Source organism: Hemitrygon akajei, unplaced genomic scaffold, assembly GCF_048418815.1.
Source record: "Hemitrygon akajei unplaced genomic scaffold, sHemAka1.3 Scf000091, whole genome shotgun sequence".
Lineage (NCBI taxonomy): Eukaryota > Metazoa > Chordata > Chondrichthyes > Myliobatiformes > Dasyatidae > Hemitrygon > Hemitrygon akajei.
In genome coordinates, this window is record NW_027331977.1 from 807,214 (window position 1) to 829,315 (window position 22,102).

Sequence of the window (22,102 nt, forward strand, 5' to 3'; positions counted from 1 at the left end):
AGTACCCCCCAACAGAGTAACTGCTCCCTTCTTATTCCTGACTTCAACCCATACTGACTCAAAAGAGGATCCTGCTACATTACCCACCCTTTCTGTAGCTGTAATAGTATACCTGACCAGTAATGCCACCCCTCCTGCCTTTTTCTTTTCTCTCTTTCCCTTTTAAAACACTGAAATACAGGAATATTGAGAATCCATTCCTGCCCTGGTGCCAGCCAAGCCTCTGTAATGGCCACTACATCATAATTCCATGCATGTATCCAAGCTCTCAGTTCATCACCTTTGTTCCAGATGTTTCTTGCATTGAAGTACACACACTTTAGCCCTTCTACCTTACTACCTTTATACCGCTGCTCTTTCCTCAAAGCCTCTTTACATGTTAGATCTGGCTTTACTCCATGCACTAAACTTGCAGTTCTCGCATGACCTTTATCCTCCTCCACCTCACTACCTGCTCTAACACTCTGGTTCCCTTCCCCCTGCAAATCTAGTTTAAACCCCCCGGAGCAGCACAAGCAAACCTACCCGCAAGGATACAAGTCCCCCTCCAGTTCAGGTGCAACGCGTCCTTTTCATTCCAAATTCATATGTAAGCACCTTAAGCTGAAACAGGAAAGAACACAAAATAAAAATTAATTTACTGTTGGCTTAAATAAGATGCCTCCCACCACCCCCTTCCTTCGGTATTCCATCGAGTACAGGCCCCAGAGCCATCCTCACACAGTAGGCTTCTCATTTCTGGGATCATTCTTGTGAGCCTTTTAAGAAACAACTGCAGTGAGCAGATTTTGCAGAGCAACGTGAAAGTTGGCAGCAGGACCAAGGAAAAAGTAACAGAGAATTAAAAAATGCGGGCAATCATTCAGCAGGTAAAGATCTGCTGCGGAGAGAGGAACAAAGTTCAGGTCCAGCATCCTTTGATCAGGTTGGCTTCAAACAAGCTGATTTCTTTTTTTTTTAAAAAAACGATGTCTAATATCCTTAAATTCCTCCGGCTCTCAGACAAGTGACAGTGAGGGGAAATTTCCAAACATGGTTCAAAATACGAACCAACTCCCCCCCCCCACCCCAATATATATCTAATCATGCAAACACTAAGCGGCTCATTTATTCATGTTCTCTCTCAGTGAAAGGGAGGGGGATCCCTTTCCTGAACGACACCCAAACATCCGAGCCCAGATGAAATTCAGCACCACATTCAAACCCAGGCACCAACGTTCCCAGTACCAGATCAGAAACTGTCTCATACACCCATCCCCCCACGACGCACACAGTCCAATCTGCGTATCTCCCCACCTGACGCTATCACACACCGTCCGTGTCTCATGCTGGGCTTCCTCACAACCAGAGTCCCAGCCACTGAACTTCTGCTTCAATGCAGAATGAGGAAACTCCAACCGTACCTGGACTGAAAATAATATACTGCCAGTTTCATATTCCCAGATTATGGTGGGGATCCCCTCCGAGACTTTCTGCTGCTGGCAATTTACTGCAGTGTTCCCATCACTAGTTCTGAAACTAGGGTGGCACTAGAACCTATCGTCCCTCCGCCTGGGCCGAGGCTCAGGCTGGGAAACCGGGTCACAGCCTGTCCAAGGGCACCTGTGCACTTCTTCACTTTTCCATCAGTTAAATCCAGCTCATTATGTTACAACTGAGTCACTTCACGCCCTGCACAATGGGCCACACGTTTCGTGTTGCGTAGCACGATGCAAAAAAATGCTTCCAACATAAAATTGACTGGCACTCGGGCTGCAGCTCTGCGAAGGGAAATGGTAGAACATGCGATATCAGCCCATTACAGCCTTCCTAGAAATTTCTCTTTTTACTTTGTAACTACTTTTTTTTTAAATTTAGGTGCACAAATATTAACCAACTGGAAAACGTTTGGGGCATCATGATATGGAAAAGGAATTAACTTAAATGGCAACACCATCTTCCTGCTCAGTTGTCACTTCTCACTTCATTCGAATGCACTGCATGCAGTAATTGCTCTGGACAATTCCAACAGCTCATACTGAGCCGCTGTGGTCAGAAAACGAGAAACATGCGAAAAACACGCAGTTCTGACATCCTGTCATCTTGGCCACAGAGGAAGTGGCTCAACAGAAATAACACTACCGAAAAACGGAAGTCACAAACTCAGCCCCACAAGCTCCACGTGACGAAGACTGAAACCGAGCATTCAGCCATTTTCTCTAAACCAAGCATTCAGCCATTTTCTCACAGCGAGACAGATATTCAAATGACCTTTTACGCCCGATCTCTCAGTGATTTCAACGAACCCTCTACTCGCTCCAGCTTACAGAACATTAGGCAGTGCAAAAACCACAAGAGCAGATGCAGTATCGCGACGTTGCCTGCTCTAAACACTCATTAGAACATGTAACAGGACAAGATTCCACAGGGTTTTCAGCCCAAGATGTTAACTAAGAACATTTTATGCCTTCCATCTCTCATCGCCCTCTATTTCTCCATCATCCATGTGCTACAGTCTCTTAAATGTCCCTGAAGTAACTTCCTCCACCATCTCTCTTGGAAGGGTGTTCCACACACCTTGAACTCTGTAAAATAGGGGGAAAAAAACTACGTCTGACATTTATTTGAAGAGGAATAGAAGAAAAGCAAGGAGATAATGCTGAGGCTTGCTAAGATACTGGTCAGGCTGCACGTGGAGTATTGTCAGCAGCTTTGGGCCCCTTATCGCAGAAAGGGTATGTTTTCTTTAGAGTCCAGAGGAAGTTCATGAGGGTGATTCCAGGAAGGAAGGGGTTAACCTATGAAGAGCTTGGCTGCTTTGGGCTTGGACTCACTGGAATTTAGAAGAATGCGGAGATTGGGTGGGGAGGATCTCATCGAAACCTACCGAATGTTGAAAGGACTAGACAGGGTGGATATGGAGAGGATGTTTCCTCTGGTGGGCGGTATCCAGAACTAGAGGGCACAGTGTCAAAATTGTGGAGGGGGGGAGGGAATCCTTCAGAACAGTGCTGAGGAGGATTTTGTTTTAGACAAAAAGCAGTAAATCTGTGGAATGCTCTGCCACAGACTGCAGTGGAGGCCAAGTCCGTGGGTATACTGAAGGCAGAAGTTGATCGTTTCCTGATCAGTGGGGGCATCAAAAAGGATATGGCGAGAAGGCAGGTATATGCGGTTGAGTGGGATCCGAGGATGCGGTTGATGGAACGGCATGGCAGACTCGATGGGCTGAATGGCCTAATTCTGCTCCTATATCTCATGGTCTTCTGGGCATTCCGCTACACGTTCCTGTAGTTATCTCTTTCCACCCTATCCTTGCCTCTTATGATTGTGTACACCTCTGCCAAGTCACATCTCATCCTCTGTCTCTCCCTACTTCGCTGAACCTACCTTCCCAAGACATGCTCTCTAATCCAGGCAGCATCCTGGTAAATCTCCTCTGCACTTTTTGTTTGAAGCTTCCACGTCCTTCCTATAATTAGGTAGCCAGAACTGATCACAATATTCCAGGGTTTTGTAGAACTGTAACATTACCTGGCGGCTCTTATGCCAAATTACCTGACTAACGGAGGGCAACACTTTGAGATAACTGTGGATGTGAACACGTAAGGTCGTTCTGATTCTCCACCATGCTACGAATTCTGCCATTCACCCTATTTTAAGCATTCAAAATTGACCTTTGGAAGTGTGTTGCTTCACACGTCCCAGTGGGTGTCGTAGGTACCAGCACTCAGAGCCCAATTATGCCAACAGTTTGGCCATGGGACCAAATTCAACATCTCCGTGTCTGTTATTGACACAAAATGTATAATGATATATTATTAATGACAGAGAATTGTATAATTTATGTTCGATATTTTGTCTGAATCTTTCTGTCTGCGCTGTTACCGCAAGTAATTGGCTGATTTTCATAACATTTATACCCTGGTTACATTTGCCTAGGGCAATAAACTTTTAACACTGAACTTGTGAGTGGATCCAATGGAGCCCGAGGTGAGGAACTGTTATTCTGGCCATGGAGATCGATGGAGCGATGATCTGCCCAATCCCTCACAGGCTGGTACACACTACAGTTTCTGTATTTTACACTCTGGGTCTCTCAGAGCCTCAGGCATCAGTTTTACAGCTGAATCTCTGTTTATTTTTAGCCGGGCAATATCCTGTTGTGCGCCTGTCATTTCTGGTTCTGTAACTAAGGTGGTACTGGAACTTATGAACCCTCTGCCTGGGCCAAGGCTCACTGGGTCACAGCCTGTCAAAAGTCCCCTGTGCACTTCTTCACGTTTCCGTCAGGTAAATCTGGCTCATTTGATCATTATGTTACTACTGAGTTGGGTCACACCCTGCGCAATGGGCCACATGCTTCCTGTTGCCTAGCAGGATAAAAAAAAATGATTACAGTTCGGTATTTACAAGTCTATTTCTTGCAATACAAGTGTTCGTCAGAGGCTCAGACACCAGCTTCACCGCTGAATCTCCCGGTATGCTTTTTGACAGAACCAGCTCGCTCCATCAATGAGCAGGTTTGTACCGAAATCGCAGCCAAGATGCACAAAACCAGCAGATGTGAGACCGACACATCGTAGACTATGGATCAGGGACAGATGAGAAGTTTAATCCCACTTTCACTAATACCTACAGTAATGTTCGGTGTTTATTAACCCCACAATTATTGATAACACCAATGCCCAGCATCAGACATGAATGAGTATAAACATCACTGCACCTTCCGAACTGGAAACACTCAAATCTCCCCAGAACAAATGGCAGAACCCAGGGGACACTGTATATTTGTGTTCACCCTCTACATCCCAGCCCCACTCCACAGTACACCACCACTCTGGACCTTGTGCTCTGTACTGAATCACAGGGAGGCAGCGTAACCTTCCACAGAGCGAGCTTCCCCTCCACACTGCAAACTGGTTTCACCTCAGCAAGAATATTCTCCAACCTCACACTGAGAGCTATGGGTTGCAACAGTTTACTGTTCAGTGAGAATATTAAACTAGATCCAGGATGAAAGTTGGAGAATTAAAGTTACCAATAACACTGAGCCAATTTTAAATCCATCAGTGAGGAAAGTTCATCACACAATCTGACCCTGAACGTTTTGTGTTCCGGGTCCATGTTCTCTAACACCTTTCTCTGTGAGACTGATGGTGTCCAAGTGGCCAGTAATTTCCTGTTGTGTCCATGTCCCCACAGGGAACTGGGCAAAGGCAGCCCCACACTCTTTCCACACACGGAGACTGTAGTGTGTTAGAAGAGCTGATTTCCCACACACTAGACACACAACTGTGACCCGAGGTCAACAGACTGAACTGAAAACACACTGACTTTTGCAGAAAGCTGAAGATTACTCCTGCCTCATTGTAGACCTGATCCCCCTTCAATTCACCTATCAGAATAAGGTTTAATATCACCAGCATATGCCAGGAATTTGGTTAACTTCATTATGGATTTATTTGCATAAATGTGCAGAAAGTGGACACTGGGTGTACAATGCCTATCATTCTTCTGTTTGCCCTGATATAGGGTTCGACCCGATATGCTGCCTGGCAACTTTTGCCTTCAAAGATGATTCTTGACTTGCTGAGTTCTTCCACCAATCAGTATTTTTCTAACTGTGCTGGAGCTGATTCGGTCAATTTAGTAAAATTATTTTGAGTGGCATTTCAAGGCGAAGTTAGTTGAAAGAAAAATAAACGAGGCTTCTTTGGCTTCAGTACTGAATTCATTATGTGATTTTAAATATTCCCTAACTTGTGAGAGGGACCTTGACGTTTGTGAAGACTGTGCCAAGCAGGGTGACATGCTGCAGCAGGTCGATGTTAAGAAAGAGATTGTGCCGGAACTGTTAGAAAATATTAGGATAGGTAAGTTCCCGGGACCAGGTTGGATACACCAGGAAGTGAAGGAAGAGATGGCTGCACCATTGACAATGATCGGTATGTCACTAGACACAGGAATAGTGCCGGATGATCGGAGGGTGGCAATTAAGACCACAAGATATAGCAGCAGAATCAGGCCATTTGGCCCATTGAGTCTGCTCTGCCATTTTTTCATGGCTGATGCAATTACCCTCGCAGCTCCAGCTTCCTGCCTTCTCTCTGTAATCCCTCATGCCCTGACTGATGAAGATTCTATCAACCTCTGCCTTAAATATACATAAAGGCTTGGTCTCCACAGCTGCCATTGACAACGAACTCCACAGAATCACCACTCTCTGGCTAAAGAAATTTCTCCTCATCTCCATTCTTTTCTGAGACTGTGTCCTCTGGTCTTAGACTCTCCCACCATTGGTAACATCATTTTCACATCCACTCTATCAAGTCTTTCACCATTGGACAGGTTTCAATGAGGTCCCTCCTCTGTTCAAGGAAGGAGGGCAAGTTTTATTCCATCTGCATGCAGACTCCAGCAGCAAGGTCAGTTCATGCAGCTTGCCCCATCGCTCAATAAAACCCCAGCCGATCCGACCTCACCCACAAGACAACTGGCTCCGCCAACCTCCAACTTTCCTTGGACCATTGTCCCAACTTGCAGGTCAACAGTCTGCTGGTATCTGCCCCCACACCCCCCCCCCCCCCCGTGGGGGTGAACCTCTCTATGCCACACCCCTATGGGAGCAGAGTCTTCCAAAGATGAAAGAATCAGCCCCTCTTGGACCCTCCCCAGTGTAAATGGGCAAACTCCTCCCCATCCTGAACCCGATGCCTCTGGCTCATTGATTGACCACTCAACACCCGACACCCCCCCCCCCCCAACTCCGCGGCGTAAACCTCTAAGACTGTATCCCCGTATCCTGACCACACTCTCCCATTTACTAAGATTCGCCCTCCTTATCCTTCTGCCCGGATCCCTTTCCTGGAAGCTGGCAGGGAACAAAATTGCATGTCACTCGCCGGAGCCGTTTGCACAACATCCCTCGGGAGGGAAAGGAAAGCGGGACATTTGTTCTGAAGTGGGAACGGAAGACATATCGCTGTGGGGCTCTTCCCCGAGTCGCTTTCGGGCATGACCGAGCGCACACCAACAGCAGCCCGGTTCTCTCATTGTTAAGCAACACGCACAGAATGCTGGAATCCTTCATCAGGATGCTACCCGGCCTGCTGAGTTCCCTCACCTGTTTGTGGGTTTTTAAAAACTTTCCAGCATCTGTAGATTTTCTCGAGTTTGTGTCAGAGGCGTATCGAGCAACGCTATTCTCATTGGTTTCAGGAGATGTCAATCACTGGTTATACCCAATAGCAGACTCGCTATGGGTGCCAGGGGTGTTACCTCCCGCAGTCCGAACCGGAGCGGGCGAAAATAAGTAGCAGGCCAGGACAAGAGTACAGTCGATGTTTCGGGCCGACACCCTTTATCAGGCCTGCTGCAGAATTTACCTTGTTTGCGAGCGAAATCAGGTCTGCCAACCGCCAGAGAAAGACAGTGACACGGCTGGAGTTGAGTCCCGAAAGTCTGACACTCTCCCCTGGAAGGGCACAAAGGGCTGAGCGGCCAGTTGCGGTATCGAAGACTATAATTGATCCCTAACATCGGAACAGGGTGATAGGGGTACGTGGCTCCCACATGCAACTGAACCGGATAGGCGAGGTCTCCGCGTTACGCAAGCTGCCAGGGCCCGCAGCCACCCGCTTCTGCCCAGGACGAAAACCCCTCCCGACCGGTACGGATACTCACCGATGACTGCGAAGAAAGCACAACAGCAACTCTACTTTCTCCGGAGTCTGCAAAGGGTCAGCAGGTCATCAAAAACTCAAGTGGCGAAGGTCCACCTCTATTCTCAGAAAACGCACTGCGAACCGTTTCAACAAATGAAAGCAACCGTCACCCATCCGGGAACAGTGAGCATGCGCAGTGTGATCAATGTGATATCAGATCGGGGCGGGGCCTCGGGAACATTGGGCAGGTCTGCGGTAAAACTGGATCACGTGACCGGCGGGGGAGGGGGGGGTCCTCCTGCCTTAATAGATGGTTCTGCTTCTCGCCCCTCACATGCTGCCCGACCCACCTGCAGCCATTCATCGGTTGTTTCACAATTACAGCATCGGCATACAGGAGGGAGATGGAAAATTTGGCCAGTTGGTGTCATAACAATAACCTCTCACGCAATGTCACAGACATCCCATCCTGCAAAAACTAATTTCAGGCAGGTAGCACCATCAGTTTGCGGGAGACTCCCGGGAGAGGTGGGATGTCTGCAATAGGGTCGCTCCTTAGCAGCTAGCCAGCTAGTTTAAATAACATTAGCTATGCTAATGAACGAGCGACAGCTGTCAAACTCACCTCAACATGTCTTTTACATTTTAACCCTCCATGGGCAATAGAAAAGTCACTGTTGCAAACAGTGCAGTGAGCAACACTGTCCGTCTTTTTGACCCCTATTAGGCAGGAGTACACTTTAAGTATAGTCTGGGGAGAAGCACGTTTTTTTTTGTAACGCTCTGGCATGTCGTGCTCTTTCTCTCTCGTTCGCTCTCTCACTCTCCCTCAAAAAAAAATCGATTTCCGGAATGTTGTATATAATTTGCGCGTCAGGGAGCCGCTTTCAATATGTGGGAGACTCCTGGAACTTCCGGGAGAGGTGGGATGTCTGACATGACCAAGGAACTGATTGTAGATTCAGGAGAGGGAAATCAGAGGTCCATGTGGCAGTCCTCATTGGAGGATCAGAGGTGGAGAGGGTGTCACTTTCTCAGAGGACCCGCCCTGGACCCATCATATAAATACAATTGCAAAGAAAGCACAACAGCACCTTAACTTCCCCGGGAGTCTGTGGAGGTTCAGTATGTCATCAAAAACCAAGGCAAACGTATAGATATATGGCGGACAGTTTCCTGACTGGCTGCATGATGGCCTGGTATGGGGACACTAGTGCCTTTCAGCAGAAAATCCAACAAAAGGAAATGGAGTCGGCCTAGTACATCACAAGTAAAGCCCTCCTAACCGTGGAGCACATCTACATGAAACACTGTTGTAGGAAAGTAGCATCCATCATCAAATATCCCCACCACCCAGGCTGTGCTCTATTCTCGCTGCTGCCATCAGGGAGAAGGTACAGGAGCCTCACGATTCACACCACCAGGTTCAGGAACAGTTCCTACCCCTCAACCTTCAGGCTCTTGAACAAAAGGGGCTGACTACACTCACTTAAGGACTCAGTTGTATTGTTATTTCCTGCCAGTTACTTGCTGCTATTTATGTATATGTATTTTCAGTATATTTACAGTTAACAGTTCCTGATATTAACACTTTGCACTTACTATTCTACAGTTTTGCGAAGTATGCCGGCAGAAGAATAATTTCAAGGTTGTATGTTGTGTGTGTGTGTGTGTGTGTGTATGGAGAGAGAGAGAGAGGGGGAGAGGGAGAGAGAGAGTTTTACTTTGAACTTTGTGTTTTTTTCTTTTCTCTGTCTCCTCCCAGCATCAAATACCCTCACCCTCCAGGTCACAGTGTCCCGATCTCAAACCCCAACCTGTTCCGATACACGATTCACGCCAGAACTCGGAATGTGCAGGTTTAATTCAAAACACCGAGTAACAAAAGGAGAACATGAGAAAGGGACCTTGGGGTTCAAATCCATACATTCCTCAAGGTCGCTGCACAGGTTGATAGGGTGGTTAATAAGGCCTATGGGTTGATAAGGCCTGTGCTGGGCTTCATTAACGGGGGGGATTGAGTTCATGAGTAGAGAGAGGTCATGTTGCAACTCTCCAAATCTCTGGTGAGACCGCACTTAAGAGTACTGTGTTCAATTCTGGTCACCTCATTGTAGGAAGGATGTGGAAGCTATGGAGAGGGTGCAGAGGAGATTTACCAGGATGTTGCCTGGTTTGGAGAACAAGTCATATGAAGCAAGGTTAGCAGAGCTGGGACTTCTCTCTTTGGAGCATAGAATAATGAGGGGACTTGATAGAGGTCTACAAGATTATGAGAGGCATAGATAGGGTGGATAGTCAGTACCTGTTTCCCAGGGCACCAATAGCAAACTCCAGAGGGCATATGTACAAAATTAAGAAGGGAGGGAAGTTTAGGAGAGACATCAGGGGTAAGTGTTTTTTTTTACACAGAGGGTTGTGAGTGCCTGGAATGACTTGCCAGCGATGGTGGTGGAGGCTAAAACATTAGGGGTATTTAAGAGCCTCTTGGACAGGCATATGGATGAAAGAGAAAATGGAGGGTTATGGGGTAGTGTGGGTTTAGTACTGTTTTTAAGGATTATATGGGTCAGCATAACATGGAGGGCTGAAGAGCCTGTACTGTGCTGTGGTGTTCTATGGTTCTAACATGAGAATGTCACAAAGAACGGAAAGGTAGGTTCTGGCCGTCCACCCCCTCAAACCATCAACAAGATTAGAATCGGGTTTAATATCACCGGAATACGTTGTGAAATTTGTTGTTATTAAGCAGCAGTACATTGCAATACATGATAATTTTAAAAAAGCAAATTAAATTAGTTCAATTAAAAACAGTACTGACGTAGTGTTTCTGGGTTCAATAATTCAGAAATCGGATGGCAGAGGGGAAGAAGCTGTCTGTGAATCATTGGCTGGTGTGCTTTCAGGCATCTGTACCTCCTCCCTGATGGTAGCATAAGGAGATGGCATGTCTTGTCCTGGAGGGTCTTAATGATGGACGCTCTCCCATCTCCACCACATTTCTATCTCATCGTCATCTCAATCCCTCCGGTCCCTACAGATCAATATCTACTTCAAACGGACACCCTCTGCAGTTGGGATTTCCAAAGATTCGACGCCTTGGAGTTCAGATATCTTTCCTGGTCACATTTCATTCCCGAGCAGTACCCTCCACCCCCCACCCCTTTTCACTGAGTCTGGAACCTTAGTCCACACAAAACATCTCCACGAAGCGTTGCCCAAGGAAAGCAGCATTCATCACCAGGCACCCCGACTAGCCAGGTTCTCCTCCTGCCATCAGGAAGAAGGTACAGGAACCTCAGGACTCTCACCATCAGCTTCAGGAACAGTTATTACCTCACCGACATCAGGCTCTTGAGCCGAAGGGGATAACTTCACTCACCCCATGACTGAAATGTCACAAACATGAGAAAATCTGCAGATGCTGAAAATCCAAGCACCACACACAGAATGCTGCAGGCATCTGCCTGGCCTGCTAAGCACCCACAACCTATGGACTCACTTTCAAGGACTCTACATCTTATTTCTCCATACTTATTGCTTGTTAATTCATTTACGATTATTTCTTCTTTTTGCATTTGCATAGCTTGCATCTTTTGCACACTGGTTGGATCCCCAGTTGGGTGTGGTCTTTCATTGATTCTATTATGGTTATTATTCTATTATGGATTTATTGAGTATGCCCACAAAAATGAATCTCAAGGTTGTCTGTGTGCTTTGATAATGAATTTACGTTGAAATTTGATGATTTTGTACACTTAAATGAGTTTGCCTTTTGGTCCTTGGAACTCTAAACAAAAAGAGCATCTAGTCTCTCTTCCTATGATGTCCCCTCTACTCCAGGGATTAGTCACGTGAATTTCACTGCACTCTCTATAACAGATACTAATGGTAGGGCATTGAAGAATGCAGTAGAACAGAGTGATCTAGGAATAATGGTGCTTAGTTCCCTGAAGAAGGAATCTCATGTGGATAGGGTGAAGAAACCTTTTGGTATGCTGGCCTTTATAAATCAGAGCATTGAGTATAGGAGTTGGGATGTAATGTTAAAATTGTACAAGGTATTGGTAAGGCCGAATTTGGAGTATTGTGTACAGTTCTGCTCATAGAATTATAGGAAAGATGTCAACAAAATAGAGAGAGTACAGAAAAGATTTACTAGAATGTTACCTGGGTTTCAGCACCTAAGTTACAGGGAAAGGTTGAACAAGTTAGGTCTTTATTCTTTGGAGTGTAGAAGGTTGAGGGGTGACTTGATAGAGGTATTTAAAATTATGAGGAGGATAGATAGAGTTGACATGGATAGGCTTTTTCCATTGACAGTGTGGGAGATTCAAACAAGAGGACATGAGGTGAGAGTTAAGGGGCAAAAGTTTAGGGGTAACATGAGGGGAAACTTCTTTACTCAGAGAGTGGTAGCTGTGTGGAACGAGCTTCCAGTAGAAGTGATAGAGGCAGGTTCGATATTGCCATTTAAAATAAAATTGGATAGGTATATGGACAGGAACGAAATTGAGCATTATGGGCTGAGTGTGGGTCGGTGGGACTAGGTGAGAGTAAGCATTTGGCACGGAATAGAAGGGCCGAGATGGCCTGTTTCAGTCCTGTAATTATTATACGGTTATACTATATAACTTTTTGTTGTGTTACTATGGTATTAGCTTCCATGTGTCGTCCTTTACCTATCATCTACCAGCTCCTCATCTGGATCCACCTATCACTCCACAGCCCTTGCACCACTCCGGGTAAGGGGCCTCAGGCCAAAATGTCGGTTGTCCATCCACCTTCGCAGGTGGTCATGCACGTGAACCTCCTCTGGACCCTCTCCAATGCCAGCACATCCTTTGTCATTGCCCTGGGGCATCACCATTGCCCCAGTCTCACTGAGTTTTGTCAGCTCAAGAGAAGGTGAAGGCCACGTGCACAAGTGAAAAGAGGTACAGTGATTAAGGATCTCAGCCCTGCATATTACTCTCTGTAGCTAATAGAAACATAGAAACATGGAAAACCTACAGTGTAATACAGGCCCTGCAGCCCCCAATGCTGTGCCGAACATGTACTTACTTTAGAAATTACCTCGGGTTACCTATAGCCCTCTGTTTTTCTAAGCTCCATGTATTTATTGTAAATGCCTGCACTGTTTTTGTGCACTTTATGCAGTCCTGTGTAGGTCTGTAGTCTACTGTAGCTTTCTCTGTGTTCTTTTTTTTATGTAGTTCAGACTAGTTTTTGTACTGTGTCATGTAACACAATGGTCCTGAAAAACGTTTTCTCATTTTTACTACGCACTGTACCAGCAGTTATGGTCGAAATGACAATAAAAGTGACTTGACCTATCCAGGGGTCTCTTAAAAGACCCTGTCGTATCTGCCTCCATCAGTCACCAGCAGCGCATTCCACGCACTCACCACTCTGTGTAAAAAAAAAACTTACCTCTGACATCTCCTCTGTACCTAATTCCAAGCACCTTAAAACTATGCCCCCTCGTGTCAGCCATTTCAGCCCTGGGAAAAAGCCTCTGACTACCCACACGATCAATGCCTCTCATCATCTTATACACCTTTATCAGGTCACCTCTCATCCTCCGTCACTCCAAGGAGAAAAGGCCGAGTCCACTCAATCTATTCTCGGAAGGCATGCTCATAATGTCTGATCTGTGTTGTTTTTTTTGTATCCTCGGGGTTTCCAGCATCTATGGGATCTCTTGTATTTCCAGCAGGAAAAAAAAACTTACTTGCAGCAGATTCAGACAACACATGAAAGATAAATTCTGCAGCAATAACGATATATAATTTCTATGTCAACAAGACTTAGAAATATTGCATTTGGATCCTTGGCCAAATTGTTGACACAGTTTGGGAACAACTAGGCTCCGAGCACCTGTCCCTCCAACATCGTCTGGGACATCCTGCAGGCCCAAGGAGCGTCTATTTGTTTCTTCTCTTTAAAATAGAACAGGCCACTCTGCCCCTCGAGTCCCCCTTGCCAATGACTTTGGCCAGTACATCCCCAACACCACTCTCCTCACTTCCACCAGACCACTGGCTCCACTTTAGGTCAACAGTCTGCTGGTGTTTGCCTCCCAATGTGGTGAATCCCTCTGCTCCCCACCAACATGGGGTCAGACATTTCCACAGAGAATCAGCATCTCCTGCCCCCTCCCCACTGTCAATAATCAGATGCCGCCATCTTGCACCGGTGACCCCTACTCTTCGATTTCTCTTCAGGACAAGTATCCTCTCAGGCCCCATAATGTCCGACCCCACCACCTTTTCCCTTTCAATGAGATCCCCTCACCCTCTCAATCCCTGCATCCCCAAACATCTCCACCTGCTAACTCCCTTGCAGTCCCACCCCCTCACACAACCTTGCTAGTCCCATACCTCCTCCCACCCTCACTCCTTCCCCCGTTCCTTCCTCTCTCAACTGCTCCCTTTTCCACCTTCTTCTCTATATCTCACCATCTCTCTACCCCGCCCTGTCATTCTCACCCGACACTCTCCACTTCCCTCCCATTTTCCTCTTCCCCTTCCTCCAAAACTCATCCCTCCTTTCTTTCCTTCTCCACACTCCCTCGACCCTCTCTCTTTGTCCACCCAGTCACTCCTCACCCCATTCCGCACCTTGCATCCTTCCTCTCCATCCTTTACCTCCTGCATCCCTCTTCACCGTTCTCTCTCTTCACTCCACATACCCACTCCTCTTCCCCTCCATCCACTAACTTGACCCTCCACCTTCTTCCCGACCCTTTCCGCCTACTCTATCCTTCCCCCTTCCTTCTTCACCCAGCCCTATCACTCATCTCCCCTCCCTCTTCACCTCCACTCTGCTCTTCCCTCTTCCCATCCTATCTTCCTCTATATTCTCTGTAAATTCTTGCCCTCTCTCCACCCCTGCACACGCCTCTTTATCCTCCGTCTCCCTTCTCCCTTCATCTTCACGTCTCACTTCAACCCCTTGTCATTCACCTCTCATCCCTCACCCTGCCTCCCCTCCCTTGCCATCACTCCCTTCACTTCCCCCACCATTCCCCTTGTTCCGTCCTCACTTTTGCCTCCCCCTCCCTTCTTTCCTCTCTCCCCATTCCCCTTCCAGAACTTCATGCCCCTCCTCCTTCACCTCCTACCATCTCCTCTTTTTCGCCACTCTCTCCCCATCTCCTCTTCTCCCTGGCACTCAGTCACCTCTGCACTCCCCTCCCTCTAAATTTTATGCTCCCCCCGGAGCTTCTGTTCCTCCTCTTGAATCCCTGATCTCCCTCTCTCCTTTCTGCTCACTGCCTCCTCAATTCTAAAATAGTTTTTAGAATGTATTCATAAAGAATTTCTTCCCACTTCATTAACACAGGGCCTTATTACTTTAATTCCTAAACCAAGAAAAGATAAATTATTTATTGATAATTGGCATCCTATTTGCCTTCTGCTCCCACCCACCTGCCCTCTCCTCCTCTCTTATACCCCTCCTTCCTCTTTCCCCCTCTGCTCTCCACTACCCTCTCCCTACCCCCCTTATTGCTTCCCTGTGAATTCCTCCCCCTACCCTGCCCTCCAACTTCTTTTCCCCTTTGCTTTCCTTTCCCCTTAATTTTCCCCTTTCCTCTTCCTCCCTTCCCCCTCCTCTTCCCCTTCCTTCTCCCTTATCGCACTTCCCCCTCCTCATCCACTACCCTCTCTTCTACTCTCCTTTACCCCCCTCCCTAGCCGTCCCCTTTTTCTCCTCTTCCCTTCCCCACCTCCCTTACCCCTTCCTTCTCTCAATTCTCCCTCCTTCCTCCACTACCCTCTCCCCTCTTCCCTACCCTCCTTTACCTTCTGTCCCCTTCCCTCTGCTCCTCTTCTCCTGCCTTACCCCCTATTTTGTCCCCAAATCCCCCTCCTCACTGCACTACTCCTTGTGTTAGAACAAGTTAGAACAAAAGCTGCAGGAAAAAAGCATGAAGGAGGTGTGGGATGGGATGAAGATCATCACCGGATGTGGTGCAAAGCGGGGGGCAAACATAAGTGGAGATGTGGAGAAAGCAAACCAGCTGAACAACTTCTTCAATAGGTTCGACAGCACAATCTCACCCTCACTGCAGAACTCCACACCAGGCTTACTTCCCTCACAGGAAAATATCCACTCACAGGAGACCTGGCCCACGCCCAGGTTTACGGCTGCACAGGTGGAAGGTCAACTGAGGAAGATCTGTACCAGCAAGGCGGCTGGACCGGATGGAGTTTCCCCACGATTACTGAGGGCCTGTGCGACTGAACTGGGAGAACCACTACAGCGCATCTTCAACATGAGTCTAGATCAGAGAAGAGTACCCAGACAGTGGAAAACATCTTGTATTGTCCCGGTACCGAAGAAACCACAACCAAAGGAGTTGAATGACTTCAGACCTGTTGCCTTGACGTCGCACGTGATGAAGACCATGGAGCGGCTGATAATACAGAATCTGAGGCCACAAACCAGGCACGCCCGGGATCCGCTTCAGTTTGCGTATAAGGAGAAGGTGGGAGTGGAGGATGCTATCACGTATTTGCTGCACAAATCACTCTCTCACCTAGATGGGGTCAGTTGTGCTGTGAGGATTACATTCCTTGACTTCTCTAGTGCCTTTAACACCATCCAGCCCAAGATCTTAAAGCACAAACTAACGGAGATGGGAGTAGACTCTCACATGGTGGATTGGATAGTGGACTACTTGACAGATAGACCTCAGTATGTGCGGTTGGGAGACTGTAGGTCTGACACAGTGGTCAGCAGCACAGGAGCGCCACAGGGAACCGTACTCTCTCCGGTCCTGTTCACCCTGTACACATCTGACTTCCAATATAACTCGGAGTCCTGCCATGTGCACAAGTTCGCTGATGACACGGCCATAGTGGGGTGTGTCAGGAATGGACAGGAGGAGGAGTATAGGAAACTGATACAGGACTTTGTGATATGGTGCAACTCAAACTACCTGCGTCTCAATGTCACCAAGACCAAGGAGATGGTGGTGGACTTTAGGAGATCTAGGCCTCATATGGAGCCAGTGATCATTAATGGAGAATGTGTGGAGCAGGTTAAGACCTACAAGTATCTGGGAGTACAGTTGGACGAGAAGCTAGACTGGACTGCCAACACAGATGCCTTGTGCAGGAAGGCACAGAGTCGACTGTACTTCCTTAGAAGGTTGGCGTCATTCAATGTCTGCAGTGAGATGCTGAAGATGTTCTATAGGTCAGTTGTTGAGAGCGCCCTCTTCTTTGTGGTGGCGTGTTAGGGAGGAAGCATTAAGAAGAAGGACGCCTCACGTCTTAATAAGCTGATAAGGAAGGCGGGCTCTGTCGTGGGCAAAGTACTGGAGAGTTTAACATCGGTAGCTGAGCGAAGGGCGCTGAGTAGGCTACGGTCAATTATGGAAAACCCGGAACATCCTCTAAATAGCACCATCCAGAGACAGAGAAGCAGTTTCAGCGACAGGTTACTGTCGATGCAATGCTCCTCAGACAGGATGAAGAGGTCAATACTCCCCAATGCCATTAGGCTTTACAATTCAACTGCCAGGACTTAAGAACTTTTTTTAAAGCTATTATTAATGCTTTTTGAGTTAGTGATTTAGATGCATATCATATTATTACTGAGTTAAGTATTGTATGTAATGAGTTTTTGCTACAACAAGTGTATGGGACATTGGAAAAAATGTTGAATTTCCCCATGGGGATGAATAAAGTATCTATCTATCTATCTATCTATCTCTCTTCCATAAGCTCCCTTACCCCTTTCCTACCCCCTCTTCCCTGCCTGCTCCACACCCCTTTCACCTTCTTCTGTGTTGACGGCGACTGTCAGGAAGCTGCATGAGCGCCACCTACTCCGAGGGGTTGTGAAGAGCCCAGGCGGGGATCAGGTCCCACTTCCCAAACCTGGTTTAATTAAAAATCGCCACAGGGCCCTGCACAAAATGGCCGACGGATGGAGCCAAACGGGACATCACCTCCCCCGTCCCGTCCCTATCCCACCGTTTCAGCCACTCTCCCAACACCCACCAACCTAAGACAAGACCTGGCTTCATATTTTTGCACTTTGACTGTAATACCTACCTCGTTCTTGCTGCAAATTTTCGCCTTTCACTCAAGGGCACTTTGTTTGATTTTGACTACAGCGAGTTGACGGCGGTCGGAAGGCGGGGCCAACGAGACTTATGCGGAATTCATCTCCGCCATTGCGTACAATCCGTGATCGACATCCAGCCGAACCAATGGGAGTAGAGTAGCACCTTCCGCCTCTGTTGACAGTTGGGCGCGCGCTCCGACATTTCGACCGCACCCAGCTGCGCGTGTCCGACGGAAGGTTGTTTTTAATTTTTAAAATTTTTATTGAACACAAACAGAAACACTAAACTTACGCTAACAAAGCCGGGGAATCACACATAGGCAGCAACAAATATTACATTTAAATATACAAATAAAAAGAAACTCCACTCTAAATACTGTTGGACAGAAGGAACTATATACCTAGAAGGAGTCACAAAACAGAATCATTTACAGAGATAACCCGAAACGCTGACAGATCTGTACAATCTTTACAGCTTTCAATTTATGGGAAATTTTCAGATATTAACGTATAGTTTGAAGTCTGACGTTAAAAAATGTAAATGAAGGTTTCCTACTGCTGCATTTATGGATATAAAATTTGCTGTAAATTAACAAAAGATTTATGATAAAGAAGTGATCCCTATGAGATTTGGTATTATTAGTAAACCCAAATGACATTTTCAAAACAAAAAGTAAAATCCACATTAGTATGTTGATCTACAAATTGACAAACATCAACCCCAAATGTTTTAACATATTCACAATCTCAAAACAGATGAAATAAATCCTCTGGATAAAAACCACAAAAAAAAACAGTTAGTTTCAATATCAAAATTAAACCTTGTAAAATAAACATTGGTTGGATAATATCTATGTATAATTTTAAATGAAATTTCTTTAAATTTAGATTGGATCAGCTCATGATGAAATGACGGAGCAGACTCGATGGGCCGAATGGCCGAATTCTGACCCTTTGTCTTGTCTTATGGTCTCATTATTTTTTAAAAAAGACGGAGGAAATCAAATCTTTCCTACAGCTGTGCTGGATGGATCCAAGTTGGGTAATTCAACTACCAAATATGATGTATTTCTAAACAACATAATTACACCAGAGGGAATTGCATCCATAAGAGCAGCAAATTCTTTTGGAGTCACAGGAAATTCTAAGGTGGATTAAAAAAAGTAAGATTACATAAAAATTGTTTAATCCAAATAATTTTAAAGGTATTATTAAGACTGTCAAAATCAAGAAAATTTAGACCCCCCCCATCATAACTGTTCATGACAGCAGATTTTTTTATATAATGAATTTTGTTTTTCCATAAAAAGCTAAACAGCATGGTGTCTATCAATTTACAGATTTTTTAATCGACACATGAGGGGAGAGCTATATATATATAAACCTGGAAAGACCTTCTGCTTTACAAAGCAGAACCCGGCCTCTCAAAGATAAGTCCCTTTGAAGCCACTGGTTTAATCTTATCTTCGCTTTGTCCAGAAGAGGTTGAAAATTAGCCACACACCTTAAATATTCATTTTTAAACGATAGATATCCCCAAATATGTAACTTTGTCTTTTACTGTAATATTATTAATTATGGATTGAGTGCAACCTTTAAGAGGAAACAATTCACATTTCTGAATATTTAAACAGAGGCCTGAGGCTTTGGGAAAAAAAAACAGAAATACAGTTTAAAGCCAATGAGATTTCCGAATTATCACTTTTTTAAAAAAGAGTCCTATCATCTGCAACCTGACTAATCAGAAAATTGGAATTTGCACGGGAAATGCCTTTTAGAGGACTAGACTTGATGGAGCAGATGAGCAGCTGAGCACATAAAAGGAATAAATAAGGTGAGATAGGACAACCTTGTCTCACCCCCCCCCCCATTCACATTGAACCTCGGTGAAGTCCCCAACTTCGACTTTATAGAACTATTAGCATTTGTGTACAAAGCCTTAACAGCCTTACAAAATAATGGACCAAATCCAAATCTACCAACAGCAGTGAAGATAAACTGATGCTCAATAGTGTCAATAGCTTTGCAGAAATCTAAAAACAGCATAAAACTATCATTCTGAACAAGATGAGAATAATCAATAAGACCTAAAACTACTCAGACATTGTTAGAGATACGACGACCCTTCATGAAACATGACTGTGTTTCATCTGTTATGTGTGCTGAACAAACCAGATGGAAATGGGGTCCAGAGCTGACCCCCGGGAACTATGCTGCTAATGAGAGAGAGAGATGAAGAACAGAGGGAGAGGCGTCCAACACAGATAAGAGAGAGAGAGAGACGGATGATTTATGTATTATGGCTTCTTCACTGATTGTTTACCATTTGCTGCGAGGACACTTCTTTGCTCATTAGCATTCTTGCTGAGACAGCAGGGAGTGGCCTAGTTTGATGGACATGGACATGGACAGTTGATGGATGGCTGATACCCCATCGGGGGGGGGGGGATAAAAGACAGATCTGCGGGGAAACCCTCAGACACACCAGTGGACACTGAAAGATTGTTGTGCACCCACAGGAAGGGGTGGGTGCCTGGAGGATCGGTTCAGGAGAGTCGGTCTGGAGCACGGTGGATGAAGGCAGACCGGTGGGGACTTCTGTGTGTGTGTGTGTGTGTGTGTGTCCGCCCTTGCCTGGGTGACGAGTCCATCACTGGAGAACGGTCTAGCCTGGAACGGAAGGGTCAAAATTGGTGACCTCAATGGTACAACGGAACAAGAAGACGACGGAAGGTTTGCTTGCTGCAACTGCTCATCTCTCTCTCTCTCTCTCTCTCTCTCTCTCTCTCTCTCTCTCTCTCTCCCCCTCCCTCCCTCCCTCTCTCTTGCTCTCTCCCTCCCTCTCTCTCTCTCTCTCTCTCTCTCTCTCTCTCTCTCTCTCTCTCTCTCTCTCACACATTGCAATGCAACAACAACTACCTCAACACGAACTGAACTGAACTCTATATTCTCTTATGACAATTCATTTACCCCAAGACTTTGATAGAGCTTGGTTTTGATTCTTATTCCTACACTTCTGTATTTATCATTGCTAACCTGTTTTATATGTATATTGGCATTTTTGATACTGTATTGCTTAGTTTACTAATAAACACCTTTAGTTACAGTGCCACCAGACTCCAACGTATCATTCCATTTCTGCTGGTCTGTTAACCCAGTTACGGGGTACGTGACACATCATTAATGAATGGTAAAACTACTTTCATTCTGTTAGCAAAGATTTGGGCCAGAATTTTATCACCACTATTGAGAAGGCAAATAGGACGCCAATTATCGAAAAATAATTTATCTTTTCTTGGTTTAGGAATTAAAGTAATAAGGCCCTGTGTTAAAGAAGTGGGAAGACTTTCTTTATCAATACATTCTAAAAACAATTTTAGTAAAAAGGGATTTAAGGTGTCAGAAAGCATCTTATAATATTCTGCAGTCAGGCTGTCCACACCCAACGACTTATTATATTTTAAGTTTGAAATGGCAGCCTTAACCTCTCCCAGGGTAATAAGAGCATCACACAGGTCTTTCTGATCATTGGACAGGTTCCTAAGAATATTAATATCATTCATGAAATGCAGTGTGGATGCTTCACAATATTTTGAGCTATGCAGTTTACTACAAAGAGCAGAACAATATTTTGTGATTTTTTTAGTCCTCTGTAATCACACCATCAATATTAAACTGACGAATGGAACTGAATTGGCAACGCTGCTTTTCTAAACGAAAGAAATAAGCTGTACTCTGTTCACCCTCTTCCAACCACTGTTTTCTAGATCTCATATATGCACCTTCTGCCATTATAAGATAAAGATGGTTTAACTCATATATGTCAAACTCAAGGCCCGCGGGCCAAATCCGGCCCGCGGTGGAATTATCTTTGGCCCGCAAGATAATATCTAATTACTATTACAGCTGGCCCCAGTAATCGAAGCGCCTATGGCGTATGATATGGCTAATGCTGAGTTTATTCAGGTACCAGGTTTTCAGGGTTTTTAGTGTTTATTCGGCAGTCTTCTTCATAAGAAACAGAATTTGTAAAGTGAAACACTTTGTAGTTATAGCAGAGACTGAGACACACGAGAGCAGGCTGAAAAAACGGAGGCAACGAAAGCTGCGTTCGCACGCGTCCGACTGATCCGGCTCGCATGAAGTTGCATTTTGCTCAATCCGGCCCGTGACCTCAAATGAGTTTGACACCCCTGGTTTAACTTATCCTTTAACAAAGCCAGCTCCTCTTTATCTTTCCCGGAAAGGTTATCTGGAAACAATTCACATAAATTTGCAATCTTTGAGATCAATGATCGTTCTTCCAATTTTCTTTTCTTTACCAAATCACTACTGTATTCCCTAAAGAATTTGGCAGATTCAAATTTTAAAAG

General features: G+C 45.7%; 1 protein-coding gene across 1 annotated transcript in view; it reads right to left on the minus strand.

Moving 5' to 3' along the window:
* Nucleotides 1–17,929, minus strand: part of LOC140722851 (NACHT, LRR and PYD domains-containing protein 3-like) — a 93,729-nt gene extending 75,800 nt beyond the window's left edge. Inside the window, exons 1-2 of the mRNA XM_073037492.1 lie at nucleotides 17,717–17,929; nucleotides 526–603 (exon numbers count right to left, since the gene is read on the minus strand). The gene's annotated coding sequence lies outside the window, so the exon portion shown is untranslated. The remainder of the gene's footprint in view (nucleotides 1–525; nucleotides 604–17,716) is intronic.
* Nucleotides 17,930–22,102: the final 4,173 nt, after the last annotated feature.